The 10,716-nt window shown below is 36.5% G+C and overlaps 1 long non-coding RNA gene across 1 annotated transcript; it reads left to right on the top strand.

The window, feature by feature from the left end:
* Nucleotides 1-213: 213 nt before the first annotated feature.
* Nucleotides 214-3,534, top strand: LOC140329986 (uncharacterized). Its single transcript, XR_011920547.1, has 3 exons — nt 214-299; nt 982-1,032; nt 3,045-3,534. It is a non-coding gene; the product is annotated as an uncharacterized lncRNA (long non-coding RNA).
* Nucleotides 3,535-10,716: the final 7,182 nt, after the last annotated feature.

Genomic DNA, 10,716 nt, shown 5'->3' with positions numbered 1-10,716 from the left:
CCGACTTAAAATTTTGAGTTAACCCTTTTTGTTTGGATTTTTTTTCTTTGCTGTCTTTTTTCAGTTCATTTGAGTTTTGTTATTTGCTTGTTGTTTCTGATTACCATTATCACACAACACATAAAACCTGCGCTATCAGGTTGGTCAATCAGCGGTAATCTTGTTATGAACCTCCCTCTCTCCGCTAACAAGTCCAAGCGATGCTAGGACATGCCGAGTTACAAGATATGTACATTGCTGACAGAGATAATTAAAACAGAAACAGAACAGAAAACAGATATACTATCAAAGTTTTATCGGTAAGCAGAAAGAGTTTTCTAGCTTTCTTACAAATGCTCATTGTGCCAGCTTGATTCTTTTCAATATAATCTATGCAGTATTCTTGATATATTACTGGAGGGTACAAATTTTTTAATACAGGTTGCAGGACAAGTTCATGTTTCTAAAATATGATACCTCCAATACCTGTGTAGAGTTCTCAATACATTTTGTCTGTGGCCTTCTGGAATGTTCCTGGAGCAGAAAAGAGAATCGTTACTAATGAAGCCTATAATAGAGGTAAAAATCCCAAACTACCCAAAACTAAGATAAATGGAGTAGCTGGACATACAATAGTATTACAGAGTTTTTTTTAATTACTTATTCCTTTTTGTGTGATTGACAATGTGATTAAAACAATGTTTTGCAACCCTTGAAACAACTTTCAGGTCTTCAGGGACCCCCTTCTATACTATATCCTCAGCTTACAGTATATTAGCATGGTGGTCAATAGGAAGAATTCCTATTACATTGGTGGTCATTGAAAAGAATGTCACCATTATGGATAGCCAAAAAGATTATTGGTGTCAAAGGTAATTGACTGAGGAAGCACAAATTCCTAATTGCTCAAGGAACCCCTACCAACCTCTGCTTGAGAAACACTGGACTAAAAACTTGCATGCTTAAAAATGTCCTAGTAATATTGAAAATTGTTTATTACAGGCAGAAAGACAATTGCACTAGGTGAAGCAAGGTCAGGTCAAGAGGACACAGGTAGGTATGCTTCACTTATTTCCTTTAGTCATCACAGACATGCAGGTGAATATGGAGGTATTATACCATTACTGTAAACGAAGGTATAATTCTCTACATGCTCTGCTATCTCCCAGCTGAGTGATCTTGTCTCAATCGGTAAAAAAAATTACTCATTAGAAAAAAATGTTGCTGATTCATTTATTTACTTATCAGGGTGAAGTTCTAATAGAATTAAGATTTCATTTGCAGATCACCGCTTATAAAGGACAAAGATAATGTCAATTATCGAGAAACAAGAATGGGTATTTAAAAGAAATTTCACTCTATGGGTAAATAATTATTTGGGAGTTTCCAGTGAAGGGTACTGTTAATGCAACAGCATACAAAGACATTTTTTTTTTACAATTGTGCACTTTCAACCCCGGGGTAGAAGTCTAAGGAAAGCTCTTGTTTGTTCTAGTATGACTTTGCCTCCGTGCACAAAGCTAGCTTCATAAAGACATAGGACTTGGTTTATAAAGCTTTCCCAGACCCGTTATTGGAAGAACTCAAATGATCTGCACCAAGCCCTGACCTCAACTTTACTGAACACCTTTCAGGAGAAATAACACAGATTACCAGCCAGATCTGACCTCTAAATGCTGGATAGGCACAAATTACATTGAAACCCTCAACAATCCTGTGGAAAGCCTTCTTAAAAGAAGAGTGGAGGCAAAGTGAGGTCAATACAGTACACTGTCCCTATCTTTTATGTGCCAGCTCATGATGGTCTAGCATTTAGTCAAAACCATTACTGAATACCATATTGAAAAATGTTGGGGGGGTGGGTTCTTTGTGCATGTCAACATTTTTCAAAAGACCAACAGAACAACAGTTCTGGTTGGTCATTATTTCCATTTCCTATAACGAATTTACTACAACCAGTTTTTATTATTTTTTCAGATAAAAAAAACAAACCCAGCAAAACAAGAACTTTAAAAAGAATGTTCCTCTGTAATGCTCTAAGTTGCAATCCATAGCATTCACACACTTTTAATTAGAGTTGACACCTTTTTTAAGACTGGCTTCCCATCTTTCCATTGTAGTATTGCACCCTATGATTTGCAGTGCACAGTGGTGCATCAATGTATAACTATGGTAGGTGGTACATTGCATTACAACACATATAGTATGCTTTGTTCTGCACCATCTGGAAAATACGCTACAGTTTCACATTTTTTCTATTGCATGTATTTGTACCCCGTTATGTGTTGGTAGCCCCCCATTGAATGTGTTGGTATGTAAATTGGATGCCTAAACACACTGCATGTTGAAGTAGGGTAGCACACCAATATGGAATGGTTATGTGGAAGGAGTTTCAAAAGTTTTAGTCTTTCCTTTGAAAATACTGATGCATGTTCATAATTTTCTTGCATAAATATTTTATAATTGAATCCTGCAAGTAGTTTAATTTTATTATATATTGATATAGCAGGAATGAAATTGTAGACTTTCCTTCCACTCTGCTTCGCTCCAGTGTCAGTTGTAAAATTTAAGATCAATCTCTGTACCGTTAACGCTTACCAAGGCAATTACTGGCTATGTTACTTTTCTTTATTTTCAGGCTTCTTTCTCAATTTACTTTGTGATCCTGTGATCAATGGGTATTGTCTGTATTTGCTGAATTTATTCTTAACCAGGAAACTAATGCAGTGACCAAATCTAAGAACTGATACATTTCAGAATATTACATTGATGTTGTTTTTTTTTTAAACCACATAAAATGCAGAAAAAAACCCTAAAAAATTGAAATTAGTCTGAGATCGAGTATTTGACATCCTCACTGTGCCCTCCTCTTTTGAACCGGACAGTGGTCGTTCCTGATTGGCTGTTTGTAGATCCACGAGGATATTTGTTTTTGCATAGAAACTTAGTGAGGGACATCATTGGAACTCCAGGCTCATGTGTTTGCTCTAGGTTAGAAATTGGTATTCCAGTTTAAACCTAACTTCTCAAATTCATATACTGAAATTTTTGTTTTTTTTTTATAGAAAACTTTGTAGGTGTTTTCTTTCTATAATGAAGACACTCTGAAGCCAAGAGGTTAAAACGGTGACCTTATATTCCAAGCCAAATGTCAACCCTTAATCTCTGACTACAATATCTCCTGAAGATAAGGCGTTACAGAAAACAGCAATGTAATGATTCAAGCAACAGATAGATGATGCACGTCTCTCCAGTGGTTTCAGGAAGTTTGCTGTCATTTATATGTTCTTTGTTAGGCTGCAGGTTTACGTTCTCTTATTCTCTTCACTGCTGCATACTGGATATACTGGATACTGGGTTCACTGTAGTCTGTGTTCACTAAAAATGCCCTTTCAAGTTTGAAATGAAAATTCAAAAATATAGACTTTTTTGAGTATGAGTAGATGTTTGAAATACTAACAACAACAGCTGGCACAGGAACAAAATAAACCTAAAAAGGTTATCCAAACATTGCTACTTCAAAAAGATAAAAAAACATGTCAACAAGAGTGGGCACACAAGTCATGTAAATATAACTAAAGCAGTCTTTATTAGTGTATAATTAGTCATGATATTTTGTCCGAAACATTAAAACCAAAAAATGTATAAGATATAATATTATGATATAATATTATGATATGATAATCATACATCCACTGATTCCTTTATTATCGGACACTCATATACAAGCAAATAACTAAATTTAGGTGTGCAAACATTGTCAAGGTGACCCACTGAAGTTTAAACTGTGCATCAGAATGGGGAAGAAACTGTTGGTGTCAGTTGGGCTGGTCTTAGTAATACAGAAACTGCCCATTTGCTTGGATTTTCATGTAAGTCATTTGTAAGGTTTACAAAGAATGGTCCTAAAAGGGAAAATATCCAGTGAGCAGTATGCAGATGAGAATTTCTGAATGGCCCTGAAACACATGGGCTATAGCAGCAGGAGACCATATCGAGTCCCACACCTGACAGCTAAGAACAGGCATCTTAGGATGTAATTTTCCAACGGTTACCAAGACAAGAGAATATATGACTGCAACACACCCTTCTTCTGATGGCTATTCCAGCAAGATTTTGTGCCATGTCACAAAATTAAAATCTCTATCTGGTTTATTTAGTTTGACAATGAGTTCACTGTACTCAAATGGCCTCCACAGTAACCAGTGCTTAATCCAACAGTGCACCTTTGGAATGTGATGGACTAGGGGATTACTATCTTGGATGTGCAGCCTACAAATCTGCAGCAAATGTGTGATGCTATTATGTCACTTTCAAAATCCCATAGAAACGTTTGCCACGAAGAGTTATGGCATGTGCCATTATGGGGGTAAAAGAGAGTCCAACTAGTAAGGTGTACCAAATAAAGTGGTTGGTAGTAAAACAAAAGACACTTACATTGATAGGTCTAAAGCCCTTGATGCCAGTAAGTCCAGCACCGTCCCTTCTTCTTTCTGGCACAGACAGGACACAGAGCACCACCATCCTATTCTGTCTTCTTTAGGGTTCTTCTTCTTACGTCACCCAATCATGTACTGTGCAGGCACAAGATCAGGTGACGTGCCTTCCTGAAAATGTAAAAAAACAATTCCAGTAAAACCCATTCTACACATGCTTGAGATCGAAGGAGTAGACTGCACCGTTCTGGGATATGTAATGTATCCCAAGAGGCTGCAGGTTTCCCTGGCACAGTGGTAAAGATGGAAGAGGAGGGGTCCTCTCTAAAAAATAAAAAAAAACAAAGACATTTTTTTCTTTTTATAAAAGGGTTAGCCACCCTTTTATGTAATGTAAAAAAATGTGGTGATAGGTCCACAAAGCAATGAGCAAATGGGAAAGTTTTTCTAATTTTTTAAAAACTATTTCAGTTTTTCTGATAGGTAAGTTTTCCTTATGAGAATAAAGCTTGAATCTTTAACAGACCTTGGATAAAAATGCAAGGTCCACGTATCCTGCAGCCATTTACCCCCAATAAAAAAAACAAAAAACAAAAGTGTGGAAGATAAATTGAAAAATATTCTTAAAGGCTGGCTTCCATATGCTTTGTGTAGGCTCTGATGATGTCATTGGGCCTCACATGCGGAATAAATGATTTCTGGGTATTACAAATCTCATGAGAAAACTTCTGCATTGTACAGAGTGCATTTCCAACAGATTTGGGAGCTAAGCTAATTGAGGAGGGCCCAAGACCCCACATTTATCAATCTCCTGTTTATGATGTATTTGGTATTTTCATTAGCATTTATGTTCTGGAGCTGTACAGATCTGCATTTTCATATCTGTTCTGCTTTATTGTAATAAATAACAGTGATGGCAACTGTGACCCTCTTTTAAAAAATAGATTTGTTTTGGATTAGATTTTGGGTATTTTGAAATACGTGGATGAAATGTGATGAATGTGAATACCAATAAAGATTTTTTGTGATATATTTCGACTTGCAGAGTACTACTTTTTTCTTGTTGGGAAAGTAAAAAACAGCAGGGGAAAACTACATTATTCGCAATAGTCCCATGATAGTGTATTGACTGGGAAGGCCAATGAACTCTGAAACACTGAATGGTGTTTTCCATGATTATCTCAATGCAAGATAATTTCCTAAAGAGGGCCAACAATAATAATTGGTATCACCAATATTTTTGTAAACATTGTTATGTTGAATTTGCACGTTCAAGATATGTGTATTAGTAATGGTTGCTCATCTTTTATCAGGCAAAGTTATTCTTTATAAAATAAATCAATAGGGGAGAGTGTAATTATGGAGAATAACATACAATCAATCATTGTGGCTAGAAATGGATTTATCTGAGAATCTGATGACAAAATTTGTATCCAAAGGTAAAATATTGATAAAGCAGGTTACAGAAGTAAAATTCAGACCTACACATACGCCTATATACATGTCGTCTTGGGTGTCCCAGGAGCCCTAAGGTTCTTTAATGAACTTAGCAGTGTTGTTAGCTAGACAATGCCCTCTTGCCTCAAGAACTTTTTTATTGTCCGGTAGGTCCACTTTTGTTTAGCAATGAGTCAATAGGAACATGGAAAATTTGGATGAGGTGGGGTGGCTTCCAACACTACTAAGAAAGCTTTGAATATGCACATTAGAGCACTCCTGGTGAGTTTGAGATCTTTAGAGAAGACCTGAACTGCGGACCTATGCTACAAATTCTTTGCAGTTGCTTTTTTCTTTGCTATATCTCTGTGTGCCAACAGCCATCTTGGTAGAGGCTTAGGACTCTCTTTTTATATTAGAGTTGTCCTTGATAACGGGTGATTAAATGACTAATGGAGAAAAATCAAGGAACAGTGGGAGAGGAAAAAGCTTCAATTTCCAAATTATTGGAAACAAGTAGATGCTGTCTACAGGCCATTAGGTACAACTCTTTTCCAACAAAGGGAACAGTGAGCAGCACAGTAGTGATATCACCAAATCTTACACCAAAATTTATGGGATTAAAAAAATTGTGGCTTAAAAATCTGATAAGTAATATTTGAACCTGGTCAAACTTGATCTGAAAAAAACACCCACAACTTTAAGGCATTCACCTATGTTCTTTGAATGATTTGTGTATTCCCCTACAAATGGTACAGAAGTGCCCCCTGTTATACTACACATGAAGCTTTCCCAAGGCAATTTCGTTAAAGGATAAAGGTGTCACATTTAAAGGAATGATGCCGATAGATTTGAGACAAAGACCTACTAATCTAAAAAAAACTGAGATGCTAATAAGTTAAATTATGATTCACTGCCTACTCAACATAAGAAAAGTGTTTACCCATCTATACTTTACCTTTGATTCATTGTAAACCTTCTTGTAAACAGGCCAGTCCCGTGGTTGATTTAAAAAGTCAGCGGCCCATATTTTAATTCAATCTGACCTACAATTTATTTTTTAAGACAACAGGTAAATATGATAACAGGGAAAATCCGTTACTTAGCTGATCTCATAATGCATTTCTAAAACCTTAAAGGCTGAAGGCATAGGGCTTTGGCAGCTGGAGAAATTCAATTCTACTTAGGCACTATTAACATTTCAAGATGTTCTCTATAAGATGGCAAATCTACAGGACACCTATTGAGCTCCAGTTCAATTTTAAATTGCTTATGATGACTGCATTTTCATTTGTGTCCAGTTTGACACAGTTTTATTACTGACAGATTTTTTTTTTACCTTTGTTTCCTCCATAAGGTTGTCATCATCCATTCCATTATTAAAAAAAAATTATATTCAAGTTAATGCTAAACACCAGAATAAAAAAAAAAACAAGTGAAAAGACAATTTACATTTTACATTTATATAAAGAAAGGAAAAAATCATTATGCAGTCACAGAGATTTATATACCCATTCCATGATTCTTATTACTTCTAACAAAACCCATACCCTGTTTCATTATCCCTTGATGATCACATTTGTGGCATCATTTCTGAAAAACAGAGCAAGTGGTGATCAGAAAAGTACCGGTGAAGTTCAGGAAAGGAGATTGAAAACTAAGTGTGCACTGGCATGGTGTGAAACCCTTTTTTAAGAAAATATAAATGCTTAAAATGGCATTTACTGAAAAGGATAGAAAATGTGCTTATCTCCTGCTCAGTGTGTGGTAAACCAGAGTTCATAAAGTATCTTCAATCCAAGGGGCTTTTTACCTCTATCATGCAGGAGTTTGGTGCTCCAATATAAATGCCACCCCGCACAGCTATGACTGTCTTATTGTCAGAGGGTGTTCCAAGACTGGATGAATGCAGGGTTGCCATCTGCCAAGCAGGAGATAAGTTATATGCTATTTCAAGAATTTATCTTTCCATACAAAATAGCATGTATGCTTATGTTTACTTTTCCATTTGACAATGGTTTCTAGAATTCTAGCTAGAACCGGAGCAGAAGAAAAGCAAAATTTAGGTGCAGGACCTAGATAACAGGGATCAATGGGGGGGCCAGATGGTCAAAGGGTTAAATGGTCATTGGAAGGAGAGGTACAGGGCATTTACCTGAATGGATGACTGACAGGAAGGGGTTTTGAGGGCGATCTAAAGGGAGTGGTGTTAGAAAGTCAGTTGGATCTTTGCCAGTGTCTAGTAATCTCCTACTTACCCATCAAGTAATGTAGGAAGTAGGAATACTTTGTAAGTGTGTTGCTGGGTCAACTTGCCCTAAAAAGGTATAAGAGTTATTAGGATGTATCTGCAGTCAGTTTGTGTAATCATCTAGGGCAAAATGGTTAGGCTTATCATAAAGACATGGTTTGGGGGCGTTGTTCTAATTTCATGTGTGCCTAAAGTAGAACTGTAGCCCTACTAGCCTAATAGCCCTAATACCCAAAATTATTCAATACTTTTCAGTACTAATCCTTCTTTGCACCTTATAGTTCATTTGCTTTCATTTGCAAGTTCCATCCAAGTTTGTCAGTTTAACGTGAAAATCCAATAAATGTTCATGCTTCTATTATATTTGCAATATAGAACATGGACACCAATTTTTTTAGGTAATTGCAAAGCCCCGGAACGTGGTTTTGCCAGGGACGCATGGGGTGCCATGTACTAGTTGAAATTGAGTTTTTGTGGAAATCCATGATTTGGCAGAAAGAAATGTTTTTAAATCTGGGGGTGTGGGTTATTTTGCATCTGAACTGTGTCCATTAGCATCCCATTGCTAACACACAAACCCACATCAGATGCATTGGTCCTGATTTATTAAAGTTCTCCAAGGCTGGTGAGAATACACTTTCATCAGTGAAGCTGGGTGATCCAGAAAACCTGGAATGGATCTGGTCCAGGATTTAAAACATTTGCTAACAAATAGCTTGATTCTAGGAAATCCATTCCAGGTTTGCTCAATTACTCAGCTTCACTGATGAAAGTGTATTCTCTCCAGCCATGGAGAACTTTAATAAATCAGGGCCAATGTGTGGAAATGCATACACACGAACACTCTCCCATCCAGTCTACTCTCATGCTGCCATGGTATGAGTGATGTTATCCTGGAAAAAAAATTGCATTTCTGCTATGCCATATCTGCTAATGGCTATGAATGCACAGTCTATTCCACAACTATTGATACTGATTATTTTAGGGGGGGTCCCACAGAAAATGAGAATGTTAATATGGTAAGCTGTCATATGGGGAATAAAAGGCTTCAATGGTACTAAAAATTCTCCTCCAGTAGTCTGTTAGATTAAAGAGATTTAGTGGGTGTATTAGATAAATCACTACATCTGAATTAACCCTAGTCATGAACTCTAAAGAGTGGGCCTGATTTAATAAAGCTCTGCAAGTTGGAGAAGATACGTTTTCATCAGTGAAGCTGGGTGATCCGGCAAACCTGAAATGGATCTGGTCCCGGATTTAAACATTTGTTAAGAAATAGCAGTTTAATTTTAAGAAATCCATTCTATGTTTGCTGGATCACCCAGGTTCACAGAAGAAAGTGTATCCCTCCAGCCTTGGAGAGCTTTAATAAATCAGGCCTGATGTGGTAAGGATCTGTATTCAGTCAATATTGCAAAATAGACTTGGATTCCAGGTCTTCGATGGCAGTCTGTATCTTTAGACATTCAAGTGGACCTATGCTTTAACTTACACTCACTTGCAATAAAGCATACCTAAAGGGAGCATATTGTTTGGTTTACATAGTCCTAAAGTCAGCTCAGATAAGAAAGTCTTACTAAGCAGCTCATCACTTATCAGGTGTCAACATAGAAAATCGAGAATTAGCTTGCACGTACTACAGTCATAATGATGAGGTTAAATTCAGTGCACCAACCTCACTAACTCCCACTGCTGGCAGCCCAGTGCATCTGTAAACCAACAATGTGACAATATTCACATTATAGTGTTACATAAAACCAGCATTTTATGCAATAAAGTCACCATATGAAATCTGAACCACTCCTGGGAATAAAAGTTCAAGGCCATTATTTATCACATACTTTATCTCAACAGCACTATTATATCTTAAAAAATACACATAGGTGATTAGTCTATTCCTATAAATTATATTTAAATTAAAATATTGATATTATCATACACAGTATGCTGAGATACCTAAATATATTTCAATATCTGTGATCAATAACTGTGTGTTTTTTTAAACAAAATAAACATTTGTATGTTGACCTTGCTAGGCAAAAAAACATCATAACAACATAACATAACATAATTATTCCATCTGCCTTCATTAGGTTAGCAAGAGGTTTTTCTGGAGGTGGTGTGGGACCAGTGAAAGAATTTTAGTTTTTGTCCAGAGAAGGGCTTTCACACAGCAGTTGCCCCCACCCTCCTTCTTAACAAGGATTTATTACTTTTTGAATTTTTGAGCTGTTATCTTTCCATGTCCTTGAACAGTCTGACAGTAATGTTCATTCTGCAATAATTTCGCACAGCATTATTGTCACCCAGTAGACAGGGTAGTCTTGGATCAACAAACAAAATTAAGCCCAACTCCAGCTAACACCTTTTAGACCAGGGGTGTCAAACTCAAATGCACAGTGGGCCCAAATTAAAAACTTAGACAAAGTCGCAGGCCAACCTTGAAATTTGATTAAAAAAATCGAGGAAATTTTTCCTTCTCATTAGATATAAAACCTTTTCATATGGAAACAAAGTGGTTTTGCTTCACAGTCAACCTGGAACAAGCCTATAATAAGAAAAAAGGCATATTTTTTTTATTTTATTTAAGACAAAATCTTATTCCTCTTTCTC

Source organism: Pyxicephalus adspersus, chromosome 4, assembly GCF_032062135.1.
Source record: "Pyxicephalus adspersus chromosome 4, UCB_Pads_2.0, whole genome shotgun sequence".
Lineage (NCBI taxonomy): Eukaryota > Metazoa > Chordata > Amphibia > Anura > Pyxicephalidae > Pyxicephalus > Pyxicephalus adspersus.
This window is presented reverse-complemented; position numbering and strand designations above follow the sequence as displayed.